This window comes from Dendrobates tinctorius, unplaced genomic scaffold (genome assembly GCF_039654945.1).
Source record: "Dendrobates tinctorius isolate UK_male_01 unplaced genomic scaffold, ASM3965494v1 ptg000156l, whole genome shotgun sequence".
Classification (NCBI taxonomy): domain Eukaryota; kingdom Metazoa; phylum Chordata; class Amphibia; order Anura; family Dendrobatidae; genus Dendrobates; species Dendrobates tinctorius.
This window is the reverse complement of record NW_027361823.1, coordinates 29,227,596-29,254,555: the sequence shown is the minus strand read 5'-3', so window position 1 is coordinate 29,254,555 and position 26,960 is coordinate 29,227,596. Positions and strand designations below refer to the sequence as shown.

At 44.9% G+C, this 26,960-nt stretch overlaps 1 protein-coding gene across 3 annotated transcripts in view; it reads left to right on the top strand.

The window, feature by feature from the left end:
• Positions 1-26,960, top strand: part of JMJD1C (jumonji domain containing 1C) — a 278,879-nt gene that overhangs the window by 146,162 nt on the left and 105,757 nt on the right. The window contains exon 1 of one of the 3 annotated variants that reach the window (XM_073548303.1): positions 17,166-17,452. The exons of the other annotated variants lie outside the window; for them this stretch is intronic. The gene's annotated coding sequence lies outside the window, so the exon portion shown is untranslated. Of the gene's footprint in view, positions 1-17,165; positions 17,453-26,960 lie in introns of those variants that run through there. 3 annotated transcript variants of the gene reach the window in all.

The window sequence follows — 26,960 nt, the reverse complement described above, 5'->3', positions numbered from 1 at the left end:
TTCCACTCGGGCCATGGCATCATCCTGGGCGGAGAGATCTGGAGTATCAATTGATCAAATATGTAAGGAGGCCACCTGGTCATCTCCTTCCACCTTTTTTAACCACTATCGGTTAGACATGGGTGCCTCCTCAGACCTCACCTTCGGGCTAAGGGTGCTGCAGGCTGTAGTCCCTCCCTAAGTTAGTTTACATCTCTGTAATTCTCTCGTGGTGCTGTCATGGGAGTCCGAATAAAGTATTAAGTTACGTACCGGTAACGGTATTTTTCGGAAGCCCATGACAGCACCCTTAGTTCCCTCCCTTGTTCACGTATAGGGGTGCACTCCTTTAGAAGATTGTTCATAGAATCACCATATGTGGGAGATGGTATGAAATAATTCGGTTAAATAGGGTAGATAGGTTGTATATATCATATGTTGTGTACTAACCATGGTAGCCTCTCAAGCTCTGTAATCCAACTGATGCGTGGGAGAGGTGCCGCCCTTTTGTATCTGTAGGTTTCCTGTTCCTATAGGGCGGATCCCCTCTCTCGTGGTGCTGTCATGGGCTTCCGAAAAATACCGTTACCGGTACGTAACTTAATACTTTTATGTGTAATTTATAGCCAGTTTCTTTTTTTTTTTTTTTTTAAATTTTAGATTAATGCAGTTCATTGTTTTGCTTTAGCCAATTTTTAGTTCTAATTCTCCTTATGTAAAATATTTAATCTGTACCTCTGATTTTCTGTAGTGCTGTGTAATTAGGGTTCCATTTGACCACTTTTATTGCATCTGGCTATTCCTAGGAGCGCTCCTAAAAACTGCTGCGAAGCATTGCTAGCTATGTGCCGTTCTAATGATGACACAAGGATCCTCAGTGTGAGTGATCTCTGTGGATGCCAGTGTCCAGATGCCGGCTAATGAATACACGCTCCAGGCACTTCTGTATGACCTCCAGACGACAGTACTTCCTAACACAGAACTATTGCAGTGAGAGCCGAGTCTTTGGCCTACATTGTGGTTAACAAGGACTGAAAGCTTTAGAAATTGAATTGTAGCCAAAGGAGATTGTGCCGTTCCCAAGCACTGTTCATTACTAAGTTTTGCTAATGTCCGAAAATATCGTTTGCAATCAATCTGTGTTCAGAAGAACCTTCTTCATGGTACAACTTGCTTGCCTGTCCTGGAAATATAATACATATACTTGTCATAAAGTTGTAGCAAGTAGACTATATGACAACACCAAAGGGGAAAAAAAAGCGCATATATCCTGTTATAAGTAGTATAATTTATAATAGAATTATAGGAGTAATACATGTAGATAACATAGGGTACTTGATTAATGCTATTTTGAAAAGTGTAAAAGCCATACCACCACAACAAGGTGTACCCAATCAGGACGGTCCTATTCTGTGTCTCGTAACCTCATCTTGTGTCAGCCTTAATGTAGATAATGGTAGAGCAGGACACCTGCCCATGGGCAGATATTGAGGAATTTCCTAGCTCAGAAAGAGGGAGGCACACCCCATTTTATACCAAGTGCAAGAAACTACAGCAAAAACAAAGAATTGAGCCGGAGCATAAGTTGGTGTATGTGCAGTGTGTAAGAGCATAAACACAAAATTAGCCTGTAGTAAGTCAACAGTGTACATGTAAGTAGCGTGGGGTACTTGATTATGATCAAAAAAGCGCAAAAGCCATCCGACCGCAACAAGTTGTACCCAATGGGGACAGTCCTATCCATTTTCTAGTTTTAAAACCTTATCTTGTATATTATTTGGTTAGTGCTATATTGTTTGCGCTACTCAGGGGGTGATGGGTCTATGTGCAACATTTAAGAAGAAAAATTAAATAATGTTATAAACAAAAAATGACAACCCTAGGTACATGGTTTACTCCATATAACGCATGTTGCCTGTGCATGAGATGCAATCTTACAGATCCTTGGCTGTGTATGACCAGATCCTCTGTCTGATCATAAGTAATCCTCTTAGTAAAGAAATTAGACAATTAAGGCTGTCTATTCTTCAGCAAAATAGGTGTGAAAAAAATATAAAGTTGGAAAGTGAAAAATGTCACTACAACACATCGGAGAGCTGCTAAAGGAACTCTGCTGAACTGTTATGTGGTTTGTGGTATTTTGGGGAAATTTGGTGACAAGTATGCAGTTACACAGAAAAGGGAAAGAAAAATCTGCTGCAAGGGCTGTGTAGGAGATAAGACAGGAGGGTTAGCTAATGACCCAGAAACAGCGCCATCCTCATCCAATCGCTGGTATTGCCGCTTGCTTGGCTCCTTTCTAAGCTGCAGGAGACATGAGGATGGGTGTAAAAGCAATGAACGGACCCTTGCATCGATAAGCTTGGACTTGCACTGCTGACCCGTGCTTACAGTCATGTGGTTTAGTGTTCAGACCATTATCCTCCATCATGAATCCTTCACCAATGAGGACGTGGCATGGCGGTAGTTTCTCTGATGTGTGTTGCCGTCTTTGTTTCCAGGACTATATCAATAAACCTGTTACAACATTCTCTTTGCCCGTGTATAAATGTAGCTCAGAGGTGACTCTTCTGGCATCTGTTGCTTCATTTGTCAGATGTGCACATACCACCCATGTCATTTCCTTTCAGCAGGGGGTTTAGTGACTGGAGAATTGTTTTGAAACAGGAAAGTCCCTTTTTATTTTTCTTGTATCACTTCTCACAATAGTTACAGATGTGTGCAAGAATGTCTGCCAGTTTTTTGTCCCCCGCTGAATATTATTAGCTTAATCTGGATGCTGAGCTCTGTAGTCTGACCTATTAGGGAATGTGCACGTGTTCCGTATTTGCAGCAGAAATTTCTGCATCTCTTGGCAGGAAAAACACAGCATAAAGTAGGTGCTTTTTTGTTTTTTACATGTGTTTTTGTTGCAGATTTTTGCCCACTCATTAGTACGGGTGAAATGTGAGTAAAAATGCTGAAATAATTGACATGCTGCCGATTAAAATCTGCAATGACAAAATAAGCATCGTGTGCATGAGACTTGAGGGTTCTCATTCACTTTGCTGGTTGTAGGAAATCCTTAAGGTTTTGTGACAAATTTGCTCAGAAGAGAACACGGCAACAACCCAAACTTGTGCACAGACTTCCTAGTATGGTTTCTTCTAAGGCTGCGTGCACACGCTGCGGATTCCTCTGCGTTTCCGCAGCGGTTTTGGCCGCTGCGGATCCGCAGCAGTTTTAGCTGCAGTGTACAGTACCATTCAAATGAATGGGAAAAAAAAAACGCTGTGCCGACGCTGCGGAAAAATCCGCGCGGATTTGCTGCGGTTTTGAATCCGCAGAAAGAATTGCATGTCAATTCTTTCTGCGGAAACCGCTGCGGGTTCTTATCTCCACCATTGTGGAGATAGTGAATCCGCAGGACCAAACCGCAGGCAAAACCGCAGATAATCCGCAGGTCTTTGGACCTGCGGATTATCTGCGGTTTTTGCAAAATCCGTGCGGATTAATCCGCAGCGGATTCCGCAGCGTGTGCACGTACCCTAAAACTAGGGGCTTTACTCCTCTTGTGTAAATATTTATATTGGTGTATCACTAATTAAAAGGAGTATTTGCTGTATCGGCTGTATGTGCCATAGATACATGTGAATGGGTCCATACAGAGCTTCTGTAAGGCTAGGTTCACGTGTTGCGTTTTTGATGCTTTTTTTTTTCCCGCAGTCAAAACCTGCTCTCAGCAGTAAAGTAACATCAAAAAAGCAGGTTTTGCTGGGTCTTTTCCCCATTTTTGCTGTGTTTCTTATGGAGCTTTTGTCTGGCTACATTTTGTCTCTTGTGCATGCTGATAAAAATGTAGTGCTTAAGGGTATGTGCACACACTGCGGATCCGCAGCAGTTCTGCAGACCGTGTCCAGTACCATGTAAGTCTATGGGATTTACTATCCGCAGTGCACATGCTGCGGTTTTTTCACTGCGGAAAAGCTGCAGTTTTAAATCCGCAGGAAGAATTGACATGTCAATTCTTTCTGCGGATTCCGCTGCGGTTTGACACCTATTCCATTGTCTAGGTGTCAAACCGCAGGGGAAAACCGCTGGCCAATCTGCAGGTAAAACCGCAGATCAATTTACCTGCAGTTTTACCTGTGGATCCGCATGGAAAAATCCGCTGGTGAATCCGCAGCGTGTGCACATAGCCTAAAAAATGTTCTGATTCAACTTCATCAAGTTTTAGCAGCATTTTTTGCACTACCCGTTGCTGTCACTGGGTGAAAATTGCTGCAAAACCATCAAAACTTTGATCAAGAGGTTCGTGGAAAAAAAAAAAAAACCCAAAAACTTAGACCTGCCTAATTTTGTGGCATGTGTCTCATCAAAATTGGTAATGCAAGTCTATGGGTCCGTGACAAAATCTGACCCCACTCAGTCCGATTCAGTTACATGGACTGACAGAATAGAGAGGGTAGCGATACTTTATTTTTCTCTCTACACCTGAGGAAGAACTGATGTGAGCCTTATATGAATCTGATCTGTTTTTCTTCACATCTATTGTGTGACTCTGTGTTGGTTACCCTTGGATGCACATGCAGCAGATTTTCCTTCTGGATAAGAATCAGCTAAGTTTTAAATTAAGTGCATGGGATTTTATTAATGTCTTCAGTGTAAATTGGGAACAGCACAGTAGATTAGGAGTCTGCAGTACAGCAGGTGACATGCAGCATAACCGCACCATTTATACAGTGATGGACGCAGTGGTATCTTCTGTACAATCCACAGTACAGCAGGTGACGTGCTGCACCATTTCTGGAGCGATGGACACAGTGGTATCTTCTGTACAATCCGCAGTACAGCAGGTGACGTGCTGCACCATTTCTGGAGCGATGGACACAGTGGTATCTTCTGTACAATCCGCAGTACAGCAGGTGACGTGCTGCACCGTTTCTGGAGCGATGGACACAGTGGTATCTTCTGTACAATCCGCAGTACAGCAGGTGACGTGCTGCACCATTTATACAGTGATGGACGCAGTGGTATCTTCTGTACAATCCGCAGTACAGCAGGTGACGTGCTGCACCATTTATACAGTGATGGACGCAGTGGTATCTTCTGTACAATCCGCAGTACAGCAGGTGACGTGCTGCACCATTTCTGGAGCGATGGACACAGTGGTATCTTCTGTACAATCCGCAGTACAGCAGGTGACGTGCTGCACCATTTCTGGAGCGATGGACACAGTGGTATCTTCTGTACAATCCGCAGTACAGCAGGTGACGTGCTGCACCGTTTCTGGAGCGATGGACACAGTGGTATCTTCTGTACAATCCGCAGTACAGCAGGTGACGTGCTGCACCATTTATACAGTGATGGACGCAGTGGTATCTTCTGTACAATCCGCAGTACAGCAGGTGACGTGCTGCACCATTTATACAGTGATGGACGCAGTGGTATCTTCTGTACAATCCGCAGTACAGCAGGTGACGTGCTGCACCATTTATACAGTGATGGACGCAGTGGTATCTTCTGTACAATCCGCAGTACAGCAGGTGACGAGCTGCACAATTTCTGGAGCGATGGACACAGTGGTATCTTCTGTACAATCCGCAGTACAGCAGGTGACGTGCTGCACCATTTATACAGTGATGGACACAGTGGTATCTTCTGTACAATCCGCAGTACAGCAGGTGACGTGCTGCACCATTTCTGGAGCGATGGACACAGTGGTATCTTCTGTACAATCCGCAGTACAGCAGGTGACGTGCTGCACCATTTCTGGAGCGATGGACACAGTGGTATCTTCTGTACAATCCGCAGTACAGCAGGTGACGTGCTGCACCGTTTCTGGAGCGATGGACACAGTGGTATCTTCTGTACAATCCGCAGTACAGCAGGTGACGTGCTGCACCATTTATACAGTGATGGACGCAGTGGTATCTTCTGTACAATCCGCAGTACAGCAGGTGACGTGCTGCACCATTTATACAGTGATGGACGCAGTGGTATCTTCTGTACAATCCGCAGTACAGCAGGTGACGAGCTGCACAATTTCTGGAGCGATGGACACAGTGGTATCTTCTGTACAATCCGCAGTACAGCAGGTGACGTGCTGCACCATTTATACAGTGATGGACGCAGTGGTATCTTCTGTACAATCCGCAGTACAGCAGGTGACGAGCTGCACAATTTCTGGAGCGATGGACGCAGTGGTATCTTCTGTACAATCCGCAGTACAGCAGGTGACGTGCTGCACCATTTCTGGAGCGATGGACACAGTGGTATCTTCTGTACAATCCGCAGTACAGCAGGTGACGTGCTGCACCATTTCTGGAGCGATGGACACAGTGGTATCTTCTGTACAATCCGCAGTACAGCAGGTGATGTGCTGCACCATTTCTGGAGCGATGGACACAGTGGTATCTTCTGTACAATCCGCAGTACAGCAGGTGACGTGCTGCACCATTTCTGCAGTGATGGATGCAGTGGTATCTTCTGTACAATCCGCAGTACAGCAGGTGACGTGCTGCACCATTTCTGCAGTGATGGACGCAGTGGTATCGTCTGTACAATCCGCAGTACAGCAGGTGACGTGCTGCACCATTTCTACTGTGGGAGCTCCACCGCCCTCTGATAGTACACTCTGACCCACTCTTGGGCTATATGCACATGTAGAGTATTTGTAGCAGTGTGTTGACAGGAACAATGGTGTGCAAAATACGCGCGTTTGGGATGCATTTTTAACCTTTTGTTTATTTTCCATTCATTTGAGTGAAAAACACTTAAAGAATAGACATATAATTGAAACAACGTTTTGGTTAAAATATGTAGGGAAAAAAAGAGCTGCATGAGGTTTCAGAAATCTCATTACTGTACCGTAAAAAGCTGCGTCCCCCCTTCTTGGCAAAAAATGCAGGGTGTGAACAAGCTCTTAGAGCCATTTAGTCAGGAATGTGTATACATTTCAACAGTGGTATCAAATGGCAAACCCAAAATATTTTGATTTGTTGGACGTGTTACACCCACACAGACATTTGGGGTCTGGTATGGATAATTCTTTTCTACAGCTCATGTGTTGTAATGTGGATGTTCCTTGATGCAGTAATCCTGTTAGCGGCAGGTATCCCACAAGTAATCTTTAGAGATAACTGCAATACACGTGTATACGTATGCCGGTATATAGTGTCTGATGAATTGGTATTATGGATCTATGAATAAATACACGCAGTGACAGAATTACTCCATATTATAGCCCTGTGGATGCGTATGACACAACATATACAGGAGCGGGTGACAGGGCGGCCATGTCTGATGAGGACGGCTGTCTCTTGGGTTATTACGTACTATGTAAGATTACATACTCATTAGTTTCTAACCTCCTCACAGGGTTCATTGTATCATCCGCAATTATCTGATGCTTTCAGGAGAGTTATGGTAAGTGCTGGGACTGAACTTCTCACTGTGGCTGTGAGTCATCTGGTGAGGAAGTGCAGAGTGGGATCTGTCTGCCACACACTCCCCGATTGTTACATCACTGATTACTGCCTGGCCTTCCTTTCTTACTGTTTTCTATTGCAGTGAACCTGTATATCTGTAGAGGGTATTAATCGCCTTCATTGATGTTACTACTTAATGGTTAATTAATTTGGCCATATGTTCTTTTTAATAAGCCTCCTTGTTATCAATCACTTTTTAGGAATTCATATGCATGGTTGTTCCAAAATCCCACTTTGACCAGGCACCTAAAACAATAGTCAGTAGCAATGGGGACGGAACTGCCTTATCACCTGCCTCGCTGTCTGTACTTTTCATAGATCAAGCTAGAAAGATCACTTCCTTTTTATCTCCGCTGTGTGGGTGGTGGTTTCTTTGTATATTGGAGGCAGAACGTGGGCAGGTTTGGTGGCATGATGGATTTGTATGGCTCCATATTACAGAGCCATAGATGCCTGATACCGGGTGTGGTGTTACCTACAATACGGACGGAGGCTGCAATCGGTTTGCCGGGGGCTGATGCCATTTGCCAATTTTCTAGTCAAACACAAGAATGGATACAAAGCAAAGAAGAGTCTTCCACGTATAGTGATTTTTTTTTTTTTTTTTGCATCCATTCCTTACTTTGACTCAAAAACAACTGATACCGTTTTTTTGGACTGCTGATCCTCTTTCTTTTCAAAGAGCAATATGGCAGTGGCTTTCCCCTAGTGAACAAAAGGGGAAGGGGATCAGGTAAGATGGCTGCAGGCTTAACGATCTGCTCAACCATTAATTATCTTTTGGCCATCTATAGTGTATGGGGGCTTTATGCTATGAATACAAGCTGATCTGATTCCGTTTTCAAATTTTGGACAAGATGAGCCTCTTTAAAGAAAATGTCAGTAGGATCAATCATCGTAAGCAGACTATATGGGTATGTAGATCATAGGAAGCTGAATAAAATGATGCCTTGATAGCTTTGATCTGATGACTATTTCCAGAGAAATCCATGTTTTCCTTATGAGCTGCTGAGATCTATGGGCCAGACATAGTTCTCCCTCCAGTGAATATTGTAAATGAAAGGAGCAGTTATCAGTGTGAGACATGTAATGACTGACAGTCTGCTGTCTTGATCTACATGTCTCAGAATGGTAACTGTCATTTATAATAATCCCTGGAGGCAGATTTGCATCCTGCCCATAGATCTTAACAGCTTATTTACATTACCATGAATAACATGGATTTCTCTGGAATAAGACATCAGATCACCGGTAGCAAGGTATCTTTTTATTCAGCTTCTTATGTCCTTCATGCCCATATAACAGATGGCTTCGGAAGGGTGGGCCGACTGACTGATTCCCTTTAATACTTTTCATGCTTTATAACCATGATTTTATTAGTTGCAATGAAATGCTTTCCCTCGAGCCCCAGCCACAAAACAAACCTGTAGTTGTAAGTCTATCCTTATTGTGAAGCAGGGCTTCCTTTTTCCAGGGTGTTATTATGCAGAAGTTCAGCCAACTGCGCTGACAATGAGTCTGTGTGAGTCACTGGCACGACGGCTACATGTTAAGTCTTGTTTGCTAGAATTAGGGCAATGAACTTTGCTTTTCTGAACTAGTTGTAAGATTGAGTGTTTGTAAGTCGAAGCTATGGGCTGTCGAGGTGCTATAGACTATGTAAGGCTGGGGTCACTCAGATCAAAGTGGGTCAGAGTTTGATCCGAGTCATTGGAGTGTGATAGCGATTCTGTTGTATGAGAGAATTGCATGGCAGGAGCGAAGAAGACGGAGAACTTAATTTCTCATTTCTGAGTCTCTGGATATCAGACTGCACGCGGATGATATCCAAGTGCAGTCCGATGTTTCACAAGCACCCATCGACTTGTTTGGATGCACGTGATAGTCATTGGATGCACCCGCAGCATCCGAATAGGCATGAGAAAAAAAAAAAGCAGATCGGCTCATAACACTGGGCCTAGAGCTATCTGATAAAACGCCGGACAGCAGCACTCGGCCGTGTTGTACGGCAGTGTGAGCAAGCACTTAAAGGGATTTCATTGATTAGAAATTCCTTTACAATGGGAGGAAATCAATAATAAGACTTAGTGCCATCATATTACCCTGCAGCCACCATTGGCAGGATGCATATACTTTTATTGGCAGCTTGCATCCTTATCAGGCTGCTCATGAGCATATAATGACCGACCTTCAAAGGACTGGTATACTTAACAAAAAAAATAATCCATGTCAGAAATTACTGTATAATTTGTAATAATAAAATGATCATATTGAGTGCAGCTGATGAGAGAATGGACTGAATCCAAGTGGATTCCATCTCTACACACTTAACCTGACTGAGAGCAGTACAAGATCGCAGCAGCAAGGAGGAGGCACACTGAGGAACTGTCAATGAGACTAGGGGGGTAGAAATTGGGATAGATTTTCATCAAGAATTAAACAGCCATACTAACAAGAATTTTCATAGTATGAACATCAGCCTCAGCAGGTGTGAGCCCTATTTATTAATGTATGCAGGTTGGATTGTGAAATCTGGTGACCATTAGAAGATTGGAAAAGGCTTCCCATGATGTTTGTACAGTAGATCAGTGTATGTATCAGTATATCACTAGAGTAGGTTGGTTACACCCCTAATTACAAGCCATGGTAGTATGCAATAAACAGGAGGGGAATGTCTGCTGCCTGGTCAGTATATCTGAAGGTAAACGTTTGCCTTTGACCAGAGATGATTTCTATTTCTCCACAATAGTACTATACAGCACCATGCCAAACAGTGTCCCAAAGCTCGGAGTTAATGGGGCATTAGATTTTTTTTTTTCTTTCTCTAAATGGTTGTCTAGTAGGAAAACCCATTTTCGAGTAACTTCTTAATGAAGTATGAGCACACAGAAAAGCGTTCCCCAGTCCTCTATTGGGAACACCACCTTATGGGAAATGCTCCACCTTTTCCACTTATGAAAAGTGACAAGAACGGTAAAAACGTGCAGATTATAATGCAACAATAATGGGGAAATACTAATCTACTTGGACTCCTAGTGAGTTCTCTCATCAGTGGAGTCACTATTATACAGCTGTTCTGACCTGGATTACTAGAAATATTACTATATTATAGAACTAAGATAACTATTCAATAATGTATTCAGTTTGTATAGTGAAATCTGGTGGCAAATCCACTATAAAGCTTCCATTTGGAGAGGCTTTGGTGCATATATAATGGAATTGCTCTTGGCTTTTTTTGTAGATAAGTGGTAGCAAATATGAGTAGAAGACTATGAAAGCCGGTCATTCTATGCTCCTGAGCAGCCTACTAAGAATACTGGCCGCCCTTCACAAATGGTTACAGGTTTCTACAGATTGGGTTTGCCTTGGGAAAGACCCCTTCAATAGGTGGCACGGTAGTGAGCTAGCTTTGCTCTCTTCTGGAGGAATTTACATACTTTTTTCCCAACTCCAGGGAGCATTGCATGGCTTAGGCTACTTTCAGACTTCAGTTTTTAAGCATCAAGTGCGATGCGGCAAAAACTATAAAAGCCGGATCCGGCGCCGGTTGCCACCGGATCCGGCTTTTCCTCCATAGACTAGCATTATCGCCGCATTGCGCCTGATGGCAAAAAATGCATGTCCGGCGTCTGCAAAAAAACGTTCCCTGCAACGTTTTTTGACAGCGCCGGTTCGCTTTTTTCCACTGCGCATGCCCGAAGACTCTCTCGCCCTCTCCCTCTCCTGCACCGTCTCTGGCCTCAACAGATGATCCGGCGGGCTGCGGCTTCTACCGGATCATGTTTGACAACTTTTCGCCGCAGCCCGCCGGATTTAAAAATCTGAAGTCTGAAAGTAGCCTTATTTAGTCACCTTGCACCTGCAGGTGGTTTTCACATGGACAAAAAATAAAAAATTGCACAAAGAAAAAGTTTCCAGGTGAAAAAGAATTGCAGTTCTTTTAGGCTGGGGCTATACAGAAGGTAATTATCAGTCAAGTAGCGATACCAGAAAACGTGTGCAGCTTTTCTGCAAATTGCTCTCACATGGCCACTTTAGGGTTGTGATTTTTTTTTTTTTTTGGAAAAAAAAATCAGTCACATGTAACAATGCCCTTGTGTTGGATTTTCTGTTGCTGGTCACATTTTGGAAACCTGCAACTGTCTCTGGAGTTCTTAACCAGGGCTGTGGAGTTGGTGAGCCAAACCAGCAACTCGACTCTTCTATTTCCTTGACTTCCGACTCCACAGCACTGGTCACTACTGAGCATGTGCATAAAGTGCAGCACAGATTCATCTCAACTCTGACCCCACAGCACTGGTCACTATTGAGCATGTGCATAAAGTGCAGCACAGATTCATCTCAACTCTGACCCCACAGCACTGGTCACTAGTGAGCATGTGCATAAAGTGCAGCACAGATTCATCTCAACTCTGACCCCACAGCACTGGTCACTAGTGAGCATGTGCATAAAGTGCAGCACAGATTCATCTCAGCTCTGACCCCACAGCACTGGTCACTACTGAGCATGTGCATAAAGTGCAGCACAGATTCATCTCAACTCTGACCCCACAGCACTGGTCACTATTGAGCATAAAGTGCAGCACAGATTCATCTTAACTAAAAGCCGAGATCCTTAGATCAGGAACAGAACAGACATTTATAGGACATTTCGAAAGTTTTCCAAATTACTCTGAAAACATTTACAGCACATCCTGCATTGTACTACTGAACCCAATGTATTATATATTTTATGAGTCTGAGTTGGTCCATTTTATACCAACTACAACAAAATGGACACAGACTGACTCCACAGCCCTACTCTTAAAGGGAATCTGTCACCTCATTTTTGGCCTATTAGATGTGGCCACTGTCATTAGGGGCTTATCTACAGCATCCTATAATGCTGTAGATAAGCCCCCCGATGTAACCTGAAAGATAAGAAAAACGAGTTAGATTATACTCACCCGGGGGTCCGGTCCAATGGGTGTCGCGGTCCGGCGCCTCCCATCTTCTAGCGATGACGTCCTCCTTCTTACTTCAGTTGCGGCTCCTGCGCAGGCGTACTTGATCTAACCTGTTGAGGGCAGAGTAAAGCACTGCAGTGTGCAGGACCTCTCTCGGCACCTGCACACTGCAGTACTCTGCTCTTTCTTAAACAGGGCAGATATAGTACGCCTGCGCAGGAGCTGCAGCAGAAGTAAGGAAGAGGACGTCATCGCTAGAAGATGGGAAGCATCGGACCGCCATTCAGGTGAGTATAATCTAACTCGTTGTTATTATCTTTCAGGTTACATGGGGAGGGCTTATCTACAGCATTACAGAATGCTGTAGATAAGCCCTGATGGCGGTGTCGGCAGCTGATAGGCAAAAAATGAGGTGACAGATTTCTTTTGACACAATACCATAAGGGGATCATTAGTTGCAATGTTGCTGTGTAGCAGCAGCCGCCTTAGGGATACAGTAGGGGTCTATGGATACATTGCCATGTACAGTACATACAAGTGTGCGCCATGGTGTGCTCAGCTCTTTACACCTGGTGTACAGGTACAGCACAGGCGTTCTTGCTTGCAGGGAATCTTGGTCTCATCCCCAGCACTGGGTATTTATAACACTGTGTGAATCCATTTTTATGGCACAGTAAACTGCCGTGCTGCAGAGGACACAGTGTTTCTTGCACAACAAGCATCCACCGGCTCCCAGCCAAGATGGTAATTGAAGGTCAGACTATTAGCTGAGTGCAGCTCACTGAACAGTTGGAATCTATAGGAGACTGATAGTGCCAGGCTACAAAGACGCCTCTGTTTTACTGGAGGTATTATACATTCCCTCACAGATAAATCCCCCTCCTCACATTGAGTAAAACAGTTCATCAGGGCTTCACTGTACATGACCACTTATCTGACGGTTGTTTTCTGAAACCAATAGATCAGTTAATTGTGTAAATAGCCTGATATGAGGGTGTTTACGCCGTGTCATATGCTGGCGCTGGTAAGAACCTGTTCACGAGTGATAAAGCTGACATTTATTTTGATGCAAATTCTACTCTGGAATCGTGAGTAAAGTTTCTGCAACACCATTCACAAACCGTGGAAAATGTGTGGGTTAATCTTCATATACATTGTGGGGAAAAAAAATCTGCAATAAAAATAAGTAGCCGAGAGATTGAGGGATTTGTCCCATTAAGGGTACGTTTCCACGTACCGTAATGTCTGCGCTTTGGACGGAGCGGAAACCCCACTCCGCCCAAAGCCCCCCCCCTTCTGCTCATTGAACACATCTGGAATCACTGCATCATATCCATAGAGTAGGCGGTTTACCTTACTGAGACTGAGTGTCTCAGCAAGGTAAACAAACATGCTGCGATCTAAAAAGACGCCCCGCGTGTTCGGACGCATGGTGGAGACGGAATTTCATAAAATCCCCTCCACTATGCTGGAACATCTGACCGCTATGGATTAAACGCTGCGGCTGTATCCGTCCAATCCGCAGCAAATACTGAATGTTTCCGCTACGTGGAAACATGCCCTTAATGATTGATCCTGCAGCACTTTAAGAGCAAGTACCATGCTCTGGTTTTTGCCTTGGAAATGCACATCAGTGTTACATCTTTTTTTTTAATTTTTTTTACCAAATTTATTTATACCCATATGTGGTATTCCCTATCCAAATAATCACTTACTGATCACTGGGGTCCATCTGCTGGGACCCCAATGTATCCTTAGCGCAGTGTTCTGCAGACACTTGTCTGAAAGGAGATCATGCATGTACACCAGTACTCTTCCTTCTATATGGTAAAATATACCAGCCTCCTGTGCCATTGGTCCCCTCCCGGGACCACCGCCCTTTTGTACGATCAGTCCTCCGGTGCCAACGGTCCACCCGGGGACGCCGCCCTCCGGTGCCATCAGACCCATTGACAATGAATTGTGTAGGTGATTTATCTCCTTGGTCATACACACGTGGTCAAAATTGTTGGTACCCCTTGTTTAGTGACAGAAAAACCCACAATGGTCTCAGAAATAACTTGAATCTGACAAAAGTAAAAATAACCTAGTAACATAGTTAGCAAGGCCGAAAAGACATTTGTCCATCCAGTTCAACCTATATTCCGTCAGAATAGTCCCCAGATCTGTGTCCTAAAGAACCTAATAAGTGTAAGATACAATATTGTTTTTTTTCCAGGATAATAATTCAATAATCTATGAAAATGAACAAATGAAAGTCAGACATTGCTTTTCAACCAAGCTTCCACAGAACTACTATCTTGGAATCAGTGAGTGGGCCTGTATGGAGGGCCACAGATACTGACTGTGCTGTTTGGTGACATGGTGTGTATCACACTCAGCATGGACCAGAGGAAGGAAAGAGTTGTCTCAGGAGATTAGAAAGAAAATTATAGACAAACATGTTAAAGGTAAAAGTTATGAGACCATCTCCAAGCAGCTTGATGTTCCGGTGACTACAGTTGCACATATTACTCAGAAATTTAAGCTCCATGGGACTGTAGCCAACCTCCCTGGACATGGCCGCAGGAGGAAAATTTGTCAAATCAAAGAGATGGATAATATGAATAGTAACAAAAGAGCCCAGAAAAACTTCTAAACAGAAAAAAGGTGAACTTCAAGCTCAAGGAACATCAGTGTCAGATCGCACCATCCGTCGTTGTATGAGCCAAAGTGGACTTCATCGGAGACGACCAAAGAGGACACCATTGTTGAGGAAAAAAAAAATCATAAAGCCAGACTGGAATTTGACAAGCCACAAAGCTCGTGGGAGAATGTCCTATGGACAGATGAGACAAAAAATGGAACTTTTTTGGCAAGGCATATCAGCTCTGTGTTCACAGATGGAAAAATCAAGCATATCAAGAAAAGAACACTGTCCCTACTGTGGAACATGGAGGAGGCTCTGTTATAAAATAGAAAATAGTCAGCTTACCAGACTTTCTGATATATACTGAAGTAGGAGCCAACTTCCCGCACGGATCCAGGCAGAGCATCCAGACAGATGCGGCAAAATAAGAAAAAATCCACCGTGGAGTGGAATGGCTAAAATATAACTTTTAGTCCAAAGTTACTTTAAGAAAAAAATATTCTACATAGTTATGAAGGCAGATGCTGTTACATGAGAACAGATCAATGCGTTTCAACCTTCACAGATGGAAAAATGAATCATATCAAGAAAAGAACACTGTCCCTACTGTGAAACATGGAGGAGGCTCTGTTATGTTCTGGGGCTTCTTTGCTGCATCTGGCACAGGGTGTCTGGAGTCTGTGCAGTAACAATAAAATCTCAAGACTATCAAGGGATTCTAGAGAGAAATGTGCTGCCCAGTGTCAGAAAGCTTGGTCTCAGTCGCAGGTCATGGGTCTTGCAACAGGATAATGACCCAAAACACACAGCTAAAAACATCCAATAATGGCTAAGATGAAAACATTGGACTATTCTGAAGCGGTCTTCTATGAGCCCTGACCTAAATCCTATTGAGCGCCTTTGGAAAAAGCTGAAGCATGCCTCCTGGAAAAGGCAACCTTCAAACACGAGACAACTGGAGCAGTTTGCTCTTGAGGAGTGGGCCAAAATGCCTGTCGAGAGGTGCAGAAGTCTCACTGACAGGTACAGGTGTCGTTTGCAGTGATTGCCTCAAAAGGTTGTGAAACAAAATATTAAGTTGAGGGTACCATCATTCCTGTCCAGGCCTATTTCATGAGGTTTATTTTTTTTTAAATTCTGTGGAAGCATGGTTGAAAAGCAAAGTCTGACTTATTTGTTTATTTTCATAGATTTTTGATTTATTACTTTTGTCAGATTCAAGTTATTTCTGTCACCGTTGTGGGTTTTTCTGTCATTAAACGAGGGGTACCAACGATTGACCACGTGTGTGAGTAGTTATCGGGCCGACTAATCTGATCCACTAATCAGAGTTCATAGACTTTGGACCTTATTCTTTATTGCATTTGCTTATTTTTTTGTCGGTTTTGGTGGTTTGTCAGTAGCGCCTCGCTATTGGGATTGCTACTTTTTTTTTTTTTACTGTGCTCTGTCCCGTTACTTCGCCATTTGTGGTCGGGGGTTTCTCCATTTGTCTTTTTTTTTTTTTTTACACAAATGTAATCCCGTCGCCCGCGCCCCCAGGGAGCGACTCTGTATCCCTCTGGATTTTGGGGGCACAGATATCGGGCCCCTTCAGCAGGACATGCCTCTTCTTTGCGTTTAAAAAATTCTGAAAAAGGCGTTCATGTGACGCCCCAAACAAGAACTCATTCTTTATGCCGTGTACTTTCGTTAATTTTTTTTTTTTGTTTTTTTAGCCTAAAAAACCCGCGAGTGATGACTCTGACCCTTGATCTGTGTGATCAGTGAATTCTCGGGACCCCCTCGCCCCCCAGTTCTCAAGAATAGGTCTCACTGTGTATCTCCTCTTTCTTGGGGGTCTTGGAGGGCATGCTCTCTCGGGGTCTCCTCTTTGCCCAGTATGGAGGAGGCTTCCCGGTGCCCCCATGTATGAGGACCCCTTGTGTGGCCGCATGCCTGCTCCTCTCCATGGTTGCAGCCCTCACATACGGCGGGGGCATGTCGCGATAGTCTGCAGTGTCCGTGCGGTGCCGCCTCCTCCTCCCCGGTGATGATGTGAGCGGCTCCTGTGATGACGGCGGATAGTCCGCACCCAGCTCCGCCTCCTCCCCGCTCCTCCCTCCGTCCTCCTGCCGCCGCAGCTCCGCCTCCTCCACCCCGAGATCCGCCATCCTTCCTCGGCAGCACTCAGCACTGCGCCTCCCTGGGAAGCCCCGGCAATGCCTGCGGGGAGGACCCCACCTCCGGCCGCCGCTCACTAGGAGGCTCGTCGCCGTGTGCCCTCCGCCTCCTCCTCCCGGCGGGGCTGCCATGACCCGGATCGGGGCTCTGCTCGGCGACAGAAGCAGGGAGTAGGTCTCCTCCGCCCTGTGCCAGCTGCAGCCTGTGCCCACCCGCCAGCCCTGGACTGTGACCCCCCGGATCGGCGTCAGCCGCCCACCCCTCAGGTATTCTGCTCTCCCCCTTTCTGCCTGTAGCTCAGCACCACCGAGGCCGGATGTTTTCTCCCCTGGTTACGGTAGCCATCGCCGCCGCGTCCGAGACGGTCTGGTAGGACCCTCGGAATCCCCAGACTCATTCGCCCACTGCATTGGACTTTGTGAAACATCATCCATCAATCGTGCCCAAAATCTGAGCACGGAGCGCGCCAGGCGTGAGGCGGAACACATCGGCATCGCCCCCTCTATTACGGGGCTCCGAGCAGATTCCGGTTACAGGCTGTCGGGATCGATCATTTCTACCAGTCCTCGTCACGTCTGTGGCCGGATTCTGGCACTGCCCATTTGCCGGTAACGCTGTCACGTACGCCGCCATCATATGGGACGTCTGATTCTGTGCTGTAACCGGACCATCTGCCGCCGTCTCCAGGACTGGTGGGTATAAGGCGCTGGCAGGCTGCTCGTCTGTGCATGTGACTCGTGTATGTTAACGAGGGCAGCGGGCGCCATGGTGGGCATCAGCCTGAGTGAGGGGGGCTTATATCATGGAGTAAGCACATGTCAGCCCTGGGCTGCGTTTCCTGAGCCTCATGAAGCGAGCGCTGTGCTTGCATCACGCACAGGCTGGGGCTGATTTCCTCTGACTTTCAGGAGGGTTTACGCCGTGTTTTTTTGCTCTATTTACTCACGTCAGTGGAATGTGTTACCGCTCAGAGGCCCGAGCAGGATGAGGCAGCGACTGGCGCTGCTTTTTGTCTACTTTGGTGGCATAATAAACCCAAGGTCTGTGCCTAGTTAAAGAAGGGGTTAAACTACAGCCAGAGCCAACACCAGAGCGGAGATTATACGGTGCCCTGGTCTGTGTGGATGACTCTTTGGATTTGGACACGCTTCCATATGGGAATTATACTGTGAGCCCTACTATGGTCAAGCATTGGCGTGTTGTGTACGACACTACAGAACATGTCGGTGTTATACGAGTTATAGGACGTACAGTGCTGTCCATCATTGCCAATCGGGTCTAATGCTGGCCAAAGCATAGCGGTAGAGCCACTGACTCACGGTAGGATGAGTGATTGTAGCCGCAATCAAGATGCAGATCTTAAAATGAGCGAGGCGCGCTCCACCGATATCGTAATGTGCTCACAGTTCTGAACGAGAGCGGCCACACTGCGCAACAAGTGGAGACCCCACTGCATAGCGGGCCCACTGCACAGATGGCGCTTGTTACAGCTGTAGATGGCAATTGGGCATATTTGTGACATATGGGAACTCTATTAGGGGTGGAATCACTTCCATCATATGTCAACGTCCCAAAAATGGAAAGGCGTCTGTGGGGAGGTTGGGTGGCCAATGAAATCCATTATTTGACTTCTAGTTTTTTTGGAATAATCCATTGGCTATGTAAGATGAATACGCGCCATCTTTTATGGCATGGCTATTGAATTGCATTGGATTTTGGCCTCCAGTGACCTTGGACATGCCAATTGTCATGTCAGTAGCGGTTGTGGGCAGCGTGGGTTTGGTTTGCATGTCGTTCCTGGTCCCTTATGTCGCGCATGTTCGGTGGAGAGTACTAGGCACCACCCCACGTGTTTTACCTGCCATTTGCCAAGCTGCCATATCATGCATGCTCCGGTGACAACTAGTAATTTAGCATATATTGTGTGCACCTTGTGACCCTGCCCCAGAGGCTGAGCTCGCAGGCATGTGAAAGGAAGTCTGATTTGCATTTTGTGACCGTCAGTCAGGAAAGGAAAATGATGAAGTGCATTGCACACTAGTATCAGTTGTAGTACGTTGCCCACTTACTGCCCTTAAAATGCCAATGAAAGCTATAACCAAGCCTATACCAGTCTGCGCACAAACGGTTTAGTTGAAGATGATTGCTGCTGTTTTTCTTGTAAGGTCGTCAACCAAACTTCTCATCGCTGTAAACTGTTCCATTATGACTTTTTTTCCGAGCATATCCTCCAAGTGCAGACATAGGTAATAGAGGAAAAATGCTGAATAATGTGCTACCACATAAACCTCTCCACTCGGCAAGCCAGCGAGCTTAAAGCTCGACCATACACCAGGAATCTTGGCCTTGCGACTATCTGGCTGACTTAATGGTCATGGCCGATCTGTGAAAGTAGTTTAGCTTGCTCTGAGCTTTCATTGTTGGTCATGATGCAGTGATCTTAGCATGCCTGCTGTGTACATCTATCAGATTTCCAGTCATCAGCTGTATCCAACGATGATTGCAAAAATCGTATTAGAGCAATTTATCCATGTCACCCTGTGACAAGGCAGCAAAAGTTGGCAGAAGATAGTCTAACTCATCCATTTATGACCTTCTAAAATTTATCTAGTCTCTAAAAGAAAATCAGTATCGCTAATGCCTGGGTGGGATATGCAAAAGTTGGGGAAAATGTACAAGTTGCTGTTCTAGGCTCTATTCACACCATGGGCTACAACAGTAGTATGCATTGGGATGGGGGGGGGAATGACTACAGTAACATTTAGGCTGGGTTCACACGTAGCGGAACTCTCGCGTAAATTACCGCGAGAATTCCGTAATTCCATTCCGCGGGAAATTCGCATTTTAAATTCCCGCGATTTTCCCGCGGAAAAACTAGCATTTTGCAAGCGTAATTAGCTTGCAAAATGCTAGCGTTTTCCAAGAGATCTGTAGCATCGCTTGGAGAACTGATTGACAGGTTGGTCACAATCGTCAAACATAGTGTTGACAAGTGTGACCAACTTTTTACTACTGAGGCCACCTATGCAGCATCAGTAGTAAAAGATAAAATGTAAAAAATAATATAAAAAATGGTGTTATTCTTACCTTCCGACGTCTCACGCAGCCTTCCCGCCACGCTCCCGTTCCCAGTAATCCTTTGTGAAAATGCCCGCGATGACATACGTTCTCGCGGGATTGCGACGTCTCGCGAATGACCGTGAGACTTTGCGATCCCGCGAGAACAGACGTCATCGCGGGCATTTTCGCATAGGATTACTGGGAACGGGAGTGTGGAGAGAGGCGGGAAGGCTGCGCGGGACGTTGGAAGGTGAGAATAACAATTATTTTTTATTTTTAAATTTTATTTTTTTACAGGGATATGGTACCTAAAGCCCCGGAGCAGTGTCTCCTCTCCTCCGGACCGTGGGTACCATCCGCAATTGTTCTGCTTACTTTTCGCATGGTGTGCACAGCCACATGCGGGAAGTAAGCTTAACAATGCATTCCTATGGGTGCGGGATCGCCGTGATTCCGCAAAATTAATGAGCATGCTGCGTTTTTTACCGCGAAGCGATTCCGCCTCGGTAAAAACCGCAGCATTAGCACAGCATTGCGGAATCCCATAGGAATGCATGGGATGCTTATTTTTCGCGGTTAAAACCGCTGCGGAAACGTGAAAAAAAGCCACGTGTGAACTCAGCCTTAGTCTAGAGTTGTGCCCAATGTATGCACCAGAATAGGCTTACACTTATGGGAATCTTCACACGTGCCGGCCAAACTGAGTTTTTGAATGTGGTGTTAGTAGACTGCGATTATACCGCGGGTGAAATGAGCATTGATCACATTAATTTTCTAAGTAAATGTGTTTCTAAAGGTGTTATTGACATAAAATTCTCACCAGATATCAGCAACAACCCATCCAAGCCACACAGGCAAATAAATTAAACCATAGAGGTGCATAAATTACGTGTAACAATGAGAAATGACACAGGGAAAAAGTATTGAACACGCTCAATGAATTTTAATTAATACTTCGTGCAAAAGCCTTTGTTAGTAATGACAGCTTTAAGAAACCTCCTGTATGGAGAAACTAGACTCGTATGCATTGCTCAGGTCTGATTTTGACCCAATCTTTCACACAAACACTTCAAATTCTCAAGGCTCCGTGGTCTCCTTCTATGAACTTTGAGCTTTAGTTAAAGGGAATAGCCATAGCCAGGACTTTACAAAAAGACAAAAATGTATCTAAGCACTAACAGGCAGGTAACTGCTACCTGCCTGTTGTGCACAGCTCAGTTCTTCCCTAGCACAGAGCGGTCACAGACTCTCCTGCCAGGGATTCGGAAGCTTCTGCTGACGTCACATTTACAGAGTGGAGGGTTCTTTTCCAGTCTACTCTGTTGATGGGGTGGGACTTCTGAGGTCATACTAATAGCCGGATCCTCACTGCTTAACTGGGGATGCGGCTGTCAATCAAAATGACCTCGAAAGTCCTGCCTCATAGGGGCAGCAGACTCTTTTGAATCCGCCGGCAGGAGAGGGGTCTGTGACCGCTCTGTGCCGGGGAAGAACGGCGCCAGGCACAACAGGCAGATAAGTTGCAATTACCTGCCTATTAGTGCTTAGATAGATTTTTTTGTAAAGTCCGGGGCCACATTTAATTCCATAAATTTCTATTGGATTCCGGTTAGTGATTGGCTGGGCCATTCTAGCAGCTTTATTTTCTTTCTCAGAAACCAATTGAAAGTTTCTTTGGCTGTGTTAAATTTTGGTCACACTGACCAAACTAAAGGATGGTTCTTAGAGAGGTCAGGAATCAGCCCAGATCTACATGGGAGGACCTGAGGAGAGCTGGGACCCCAGTCTCAAATATTACTGTTAGTAACACACTACACCGTCATTGATTAAAATCGTGCAGGGCATTCAAGGCCCCCCTGCTCACGCCAGCATATTTCCGGGCCCGGTTGAAGTTTGCCAATGACAAACTGCATGACCCAGAGAAGATCATGTAGTCAGGTGAGACCAAAATAGAACTTTGTGGTATCAACTCCACTCGCCATGTTTGGAGGAAAAAGGATTAGTACAACCACAAGAACACCATCCCAACCATGAAGCAAGGTGGTAAAACATCATACTTTGGGGTTGCTTATCTGCAAATTGGACAGGATGATTGCACCGTATTGAAGGGAGAATGGATGGGGGCATGTATCGTGAAATTATGGCCAACTACCTCCTTCCCTCAGTAAGAGCATTGAATATGGACTGTGGTTGGGTCTTCCAGCAAGACCTGAAACATTCAGCCAGGGCAACTAAGGAGTGGCTCTGTAAGAAGCACTTTAAGGTCCTGGAGTGGCCTAGCCAGTCTCCAGACCTGAACCCAATAGAAAATCTTTGGAGGGAGCTGAAATGCAATGTTTCCCATCGACAGCCCTAAAACCTGAAAGATCTTGATAAGATCCATATGGAGGAGTGGGCCAAAATCCCTGCTGCACTGTGTGCAAACTTGGTCAAGAACTGCAGGAATTGTCTGACCTCTAATTGCAAACGAAGGTTTCTGTACCAAATCTAAAGTTCTGTTTTTCTATTGTATCAAATACTAAATGAGATAAAATGCAGTTTAAGTATTTAAAAATCATGCAATGTGAATTTCTGTTTTTTATTTTTAGATTCTGTCTCCCACAGTTGGAGTGTACCTATGATAAAAATTCGACTTTTCCATACTTTGTAGGTGGGAGAATTTGCAAAATTGTCAGTGTATTAAATACTTATTTCCCCCACTGTGTGTATGGGTTCGGTTACATGGACAAACAATCTTCTAGGGTTTATGTACCTTTATGATGGAGGGAATGTGATGAAATCCTCCTCTACATAATTCAAAGTAAGGAGTGTTTTTCCAGTGCACGGAGATAAGCAGATATGTTTGCTTCTTTATGGGTCTTTTATTGTAGCTGCGGGGGTCATTTACTTCTGTGTTTTAGATGTTTGCTGTATGACTGGCCTATCTGCAATGAAATTATTTTTGACTTCAATCATGGCAAGTTTGTCTCTGATAAGGTGACCCATCTGTACATCAATCCTTCGTACATAACCTTCAGTCTGCATTCAGACAATGCAGATAGCGGTTTGACCTTTGACAGGATAAGGACAGTCCCGACAACTCGAGCTGGCAAGGCTCTGCCTCTTGAAATTATCTTCAGAGAAGACTCATTGACCCGTGATCAATCATTCATGGTGGAATGTGCTGCTGGCGGTTCTGCTTTCCCCTGACGAGGATCTGTCTAAGGACATGGCTTTCTTTTTAAAGAATTTTGCATGCGTCTTATCCAGCCCCAGCTAAAAGGATTTTACCCGTCAAGGTGCCCTAATCTATACTATATTGGATGTCTATAATATGTCTCGTATTTTGGTGTCTGCTATGAATGTGTAAGGTTTTTCTGAAGGAAATAGGTTACCTAATGCTACAGTTTATTTTTTATTTTTAATTGTTGTATTTTTTGGCTGGTTTATAGGCAAGTGTCTATCAAATGATTGACCGGAAGCCATGATGTACAGATCTTCAGGCTTCATGAACGTTCAACCAACTCACGGGCTGCTTTGGATATTTTGTCTGTAGGTCATGGTGGTCGTTGGCCATTGTACAGATTTTCAATGTGAATATTAGAGTTGTGGAAATGCAATGTTTGGGCTAGTAAAAATTTTGGCTTCCTAAAGGTTCCCATAAATTTTTAAGGTTTTGGCCTAATATTAGTTTGGTTTTGAGCTATTCCTCCTAACTTCCCCATAATAGTGAGAGAGTGAAGCGCCAGATCCCTGTAAGAACAAGTTGCAAAGTCTAAGGATCAGGCATGGGAAAAGCAAAAATGCCCAGTAGTTTACCTTGCATATCTGTATCTGGGACGAGTCCTCCATACACAGGCGGTGCCTCGCTGATGGTTGCCTGTTGTTGACGTAGTTGGATTTAACGTTTTGTAGATACATTTGGCTCACAAGGCAGATTACAGTGACATGCTTTATTCAACAGGGACCAAATTGTACATCCGGTTATGGCTCACAGGTACAGTTTATTTTGGGTTGCCTCTTAGGGGTTTGTACGTGTTTGTTTACAGGAAATTCCCTGAAAGCGCCACAAGATTTCATCTTGCCCAATCTTTCCATTGGGAACATTGGTGTTTACATTAGCGGTGGAGTGGCCTCGCGTTGTGGAGTCCTGTTGCCTATGGAGTCTCATTAGCACTAGCTGCTGCCACCTGTTGGAAGGTGGGTCTAGCAAGTTTTTTGTTGCTCCTCTTAGAAGGAGCTGATTTACACAACTTTCTGACGCATATGTAGCTCTGTAAAGTGTGTGACCAGCTAAAGGTGCATTTACTCTGAAAAATCATGATAATTCTGTAGTGTGAACAGGCTGCTGATCATCCAGTGAATGAGCCAAACGCTTGTTCGTCGGGTGAAATGATTTTAAAGTGGGCTTAAACATGGTCGTTCTCAGCGGCGCTCCGTCCTTTGCCGAGAACAATGGCAGCCTGTGTGCGCTGAGCGATCTATTACAGATCGGCCCGTGCGTATCTTTTACTTTGGTAATCGGGCTTGTAAACCACTGCTGATCAGTAAATATTTGGTGCCACCAGTCTGTGTGAACAGAGCCTTAAGTACAGGGGTACATATTGGTAACCCTTAGTCACTGCTCTTATCTCTTCTGTTTTCATGTCAGTGTGTTAGTACAGTTTCCATACAAGCGCCTTATCACTGGGGCCTTGGCCCTTTTCCTGGGACTCCATTTTCTCTCAGGCTAAACAAATAAACTGTTTTTGAGCTGCTCATTGAGAAGAGGATAAAATGGGAGTTACAACATAGTGTGGAAAAGCAGGGCAGAGGCGACGTATGGTGCCGACCCAGAGGAAATACTGTGATATTTGGTGCTTTTTCGGTGAGGGACAGGAAGGGGTTTCAGATGGTGAACTATCCTCAAGGTATAAAGCTCCAGGAATACTTAGCTGAAAGCTGAAGTCATGAATTACCTGGCTATGACCCATGTTCTATCCGCCATTGTCAGCGGCTGGTGACCTGAGCGGTATCACAGGACCTGGTTAATCATTAAGAAGTTGGCCCAGATTTTTGTTATCTCAGATAGCACAGCTTGACTGAAAGACAATATACGGAAAAGCACATCGGATTCAGATTACAGATATTACACTCCCGTGTTACATCTGGCATAAAAAGAACACGAAAAAAAATCTCCTGTCCTGCAAGCCAAAAAATACTGTGTGTTCCCCTCTGGGATCACAGTTCCTCTCTGATTAACTAGTAAAATGTAAAATAATTTATCCATTGCTCACGGGGGCCAAGATTTACAGCTCTAAAATAGTGTGCCTATTCCTATGGAATAAGCAAGTGAAGCCGCCGGCGGCCTGTGCTGAGCCCATAGGACCAGGTAGTGGGGCTGACACTCGGGCTGTAGCTGGCGTGGTACTGTGTAGTGCTGGTTTAGTTTGTCCAGATTGATCATTTTAATGATGAACACATCCAAGTTGCCATTTTGAAAGTGATTCTTCAAGGGGTTTTCTGAAGATTAATCTCCAGCAGCACATGTCTGCCCTGCCTCCCGGCTTCCTTCTTCTTTAGATGTGCGATGTGCTCTTAAAGATCACCCGTTCTGGAGGCGACATGTTTGCTCCACTGGCCCAATTTTTCAAGCTGAAGCAGCTTTTCCTTTGCAGTATTGTAGGAGGGCAGGGGTGCTGATACCGGCGTGATCCGGCCAGCTTTAGGGGCTGCGCTTTTAAGCCCTGTAGCTTAGAGGTTGATTGCAGGTGCTGCTCTCATTGCCCAGGAAACCGCTGATAGACTTCATTGGTGGCTGGTAACCCGGGCAATGAGTAGTAACTATAAAATAATGACTCTTCTTAGCAACAGAAGGGATTTTTAATTACAAGTAAATTGCAGAGTTGCCTGTTTTTACAAGTACTTTGCAATTTTAACCACTTATGATGATGAGAAAACATATTTATATATTTTCTAGGAACAAAAATTAATGACTTTTCTTATGGACTGAAAATCTGTTTTTTTTTTGTTTTTTTTAAAATTTTTGGGGCCTGACCACCGTTGTCCTACCGATAAGCAAAAATGGAGGTTTGTGTACCCCAGACACATCTGGTTCTCCCTATGTGTATTCAAGCTCGTTACTGCAGCCTTGCAGCGCTGGGGTCCTGGGTTCAGATCCCACCAAGGACAACAACTGCAAGGAGTTTGTATGTTCTCCCCGTGTTTGTGTGGGTTTCCTCCGGGTTCTCCTTTTTCCTCCCACACTCCATAGACCTACTGATGGGGCTCACAATCTAAATTCCTTAATGGGGACAATGGTGATAATTGCGCTGTGGAATTAATGGTACTATATAGGTGAGTAACATAAACTGCGGGATCATCAAATGTGCCACATTAGCATAATCCTAAACTGATCAAAAATTGTTAGCCTTTTGGGTGGCATGCCAGGGAAAGTGAGCTATTACAACATGCCATGGGCTGCTGTGAGGGGATGAGATTGGGTTTGGAGACCTCTGATGGGTGGACCTGTAGACAATTGCGGACTCTTGTTCTCTAGGAGATTTCTACGTACCCATCACATGGCTAGCACATGCTCTTCGCAGACTGAAGCTCGTTCCCTGTAGACATCGTCGTGTGATTTACGTGTGTGTAACTTTTTGTCTTTGATCGGATACACATTCTGAATCATGCAATGTTTTTTGCTATGGCTTAGAAAGATGAAGGCTCATTATTAGCTGCCTGGATGGCTGACCG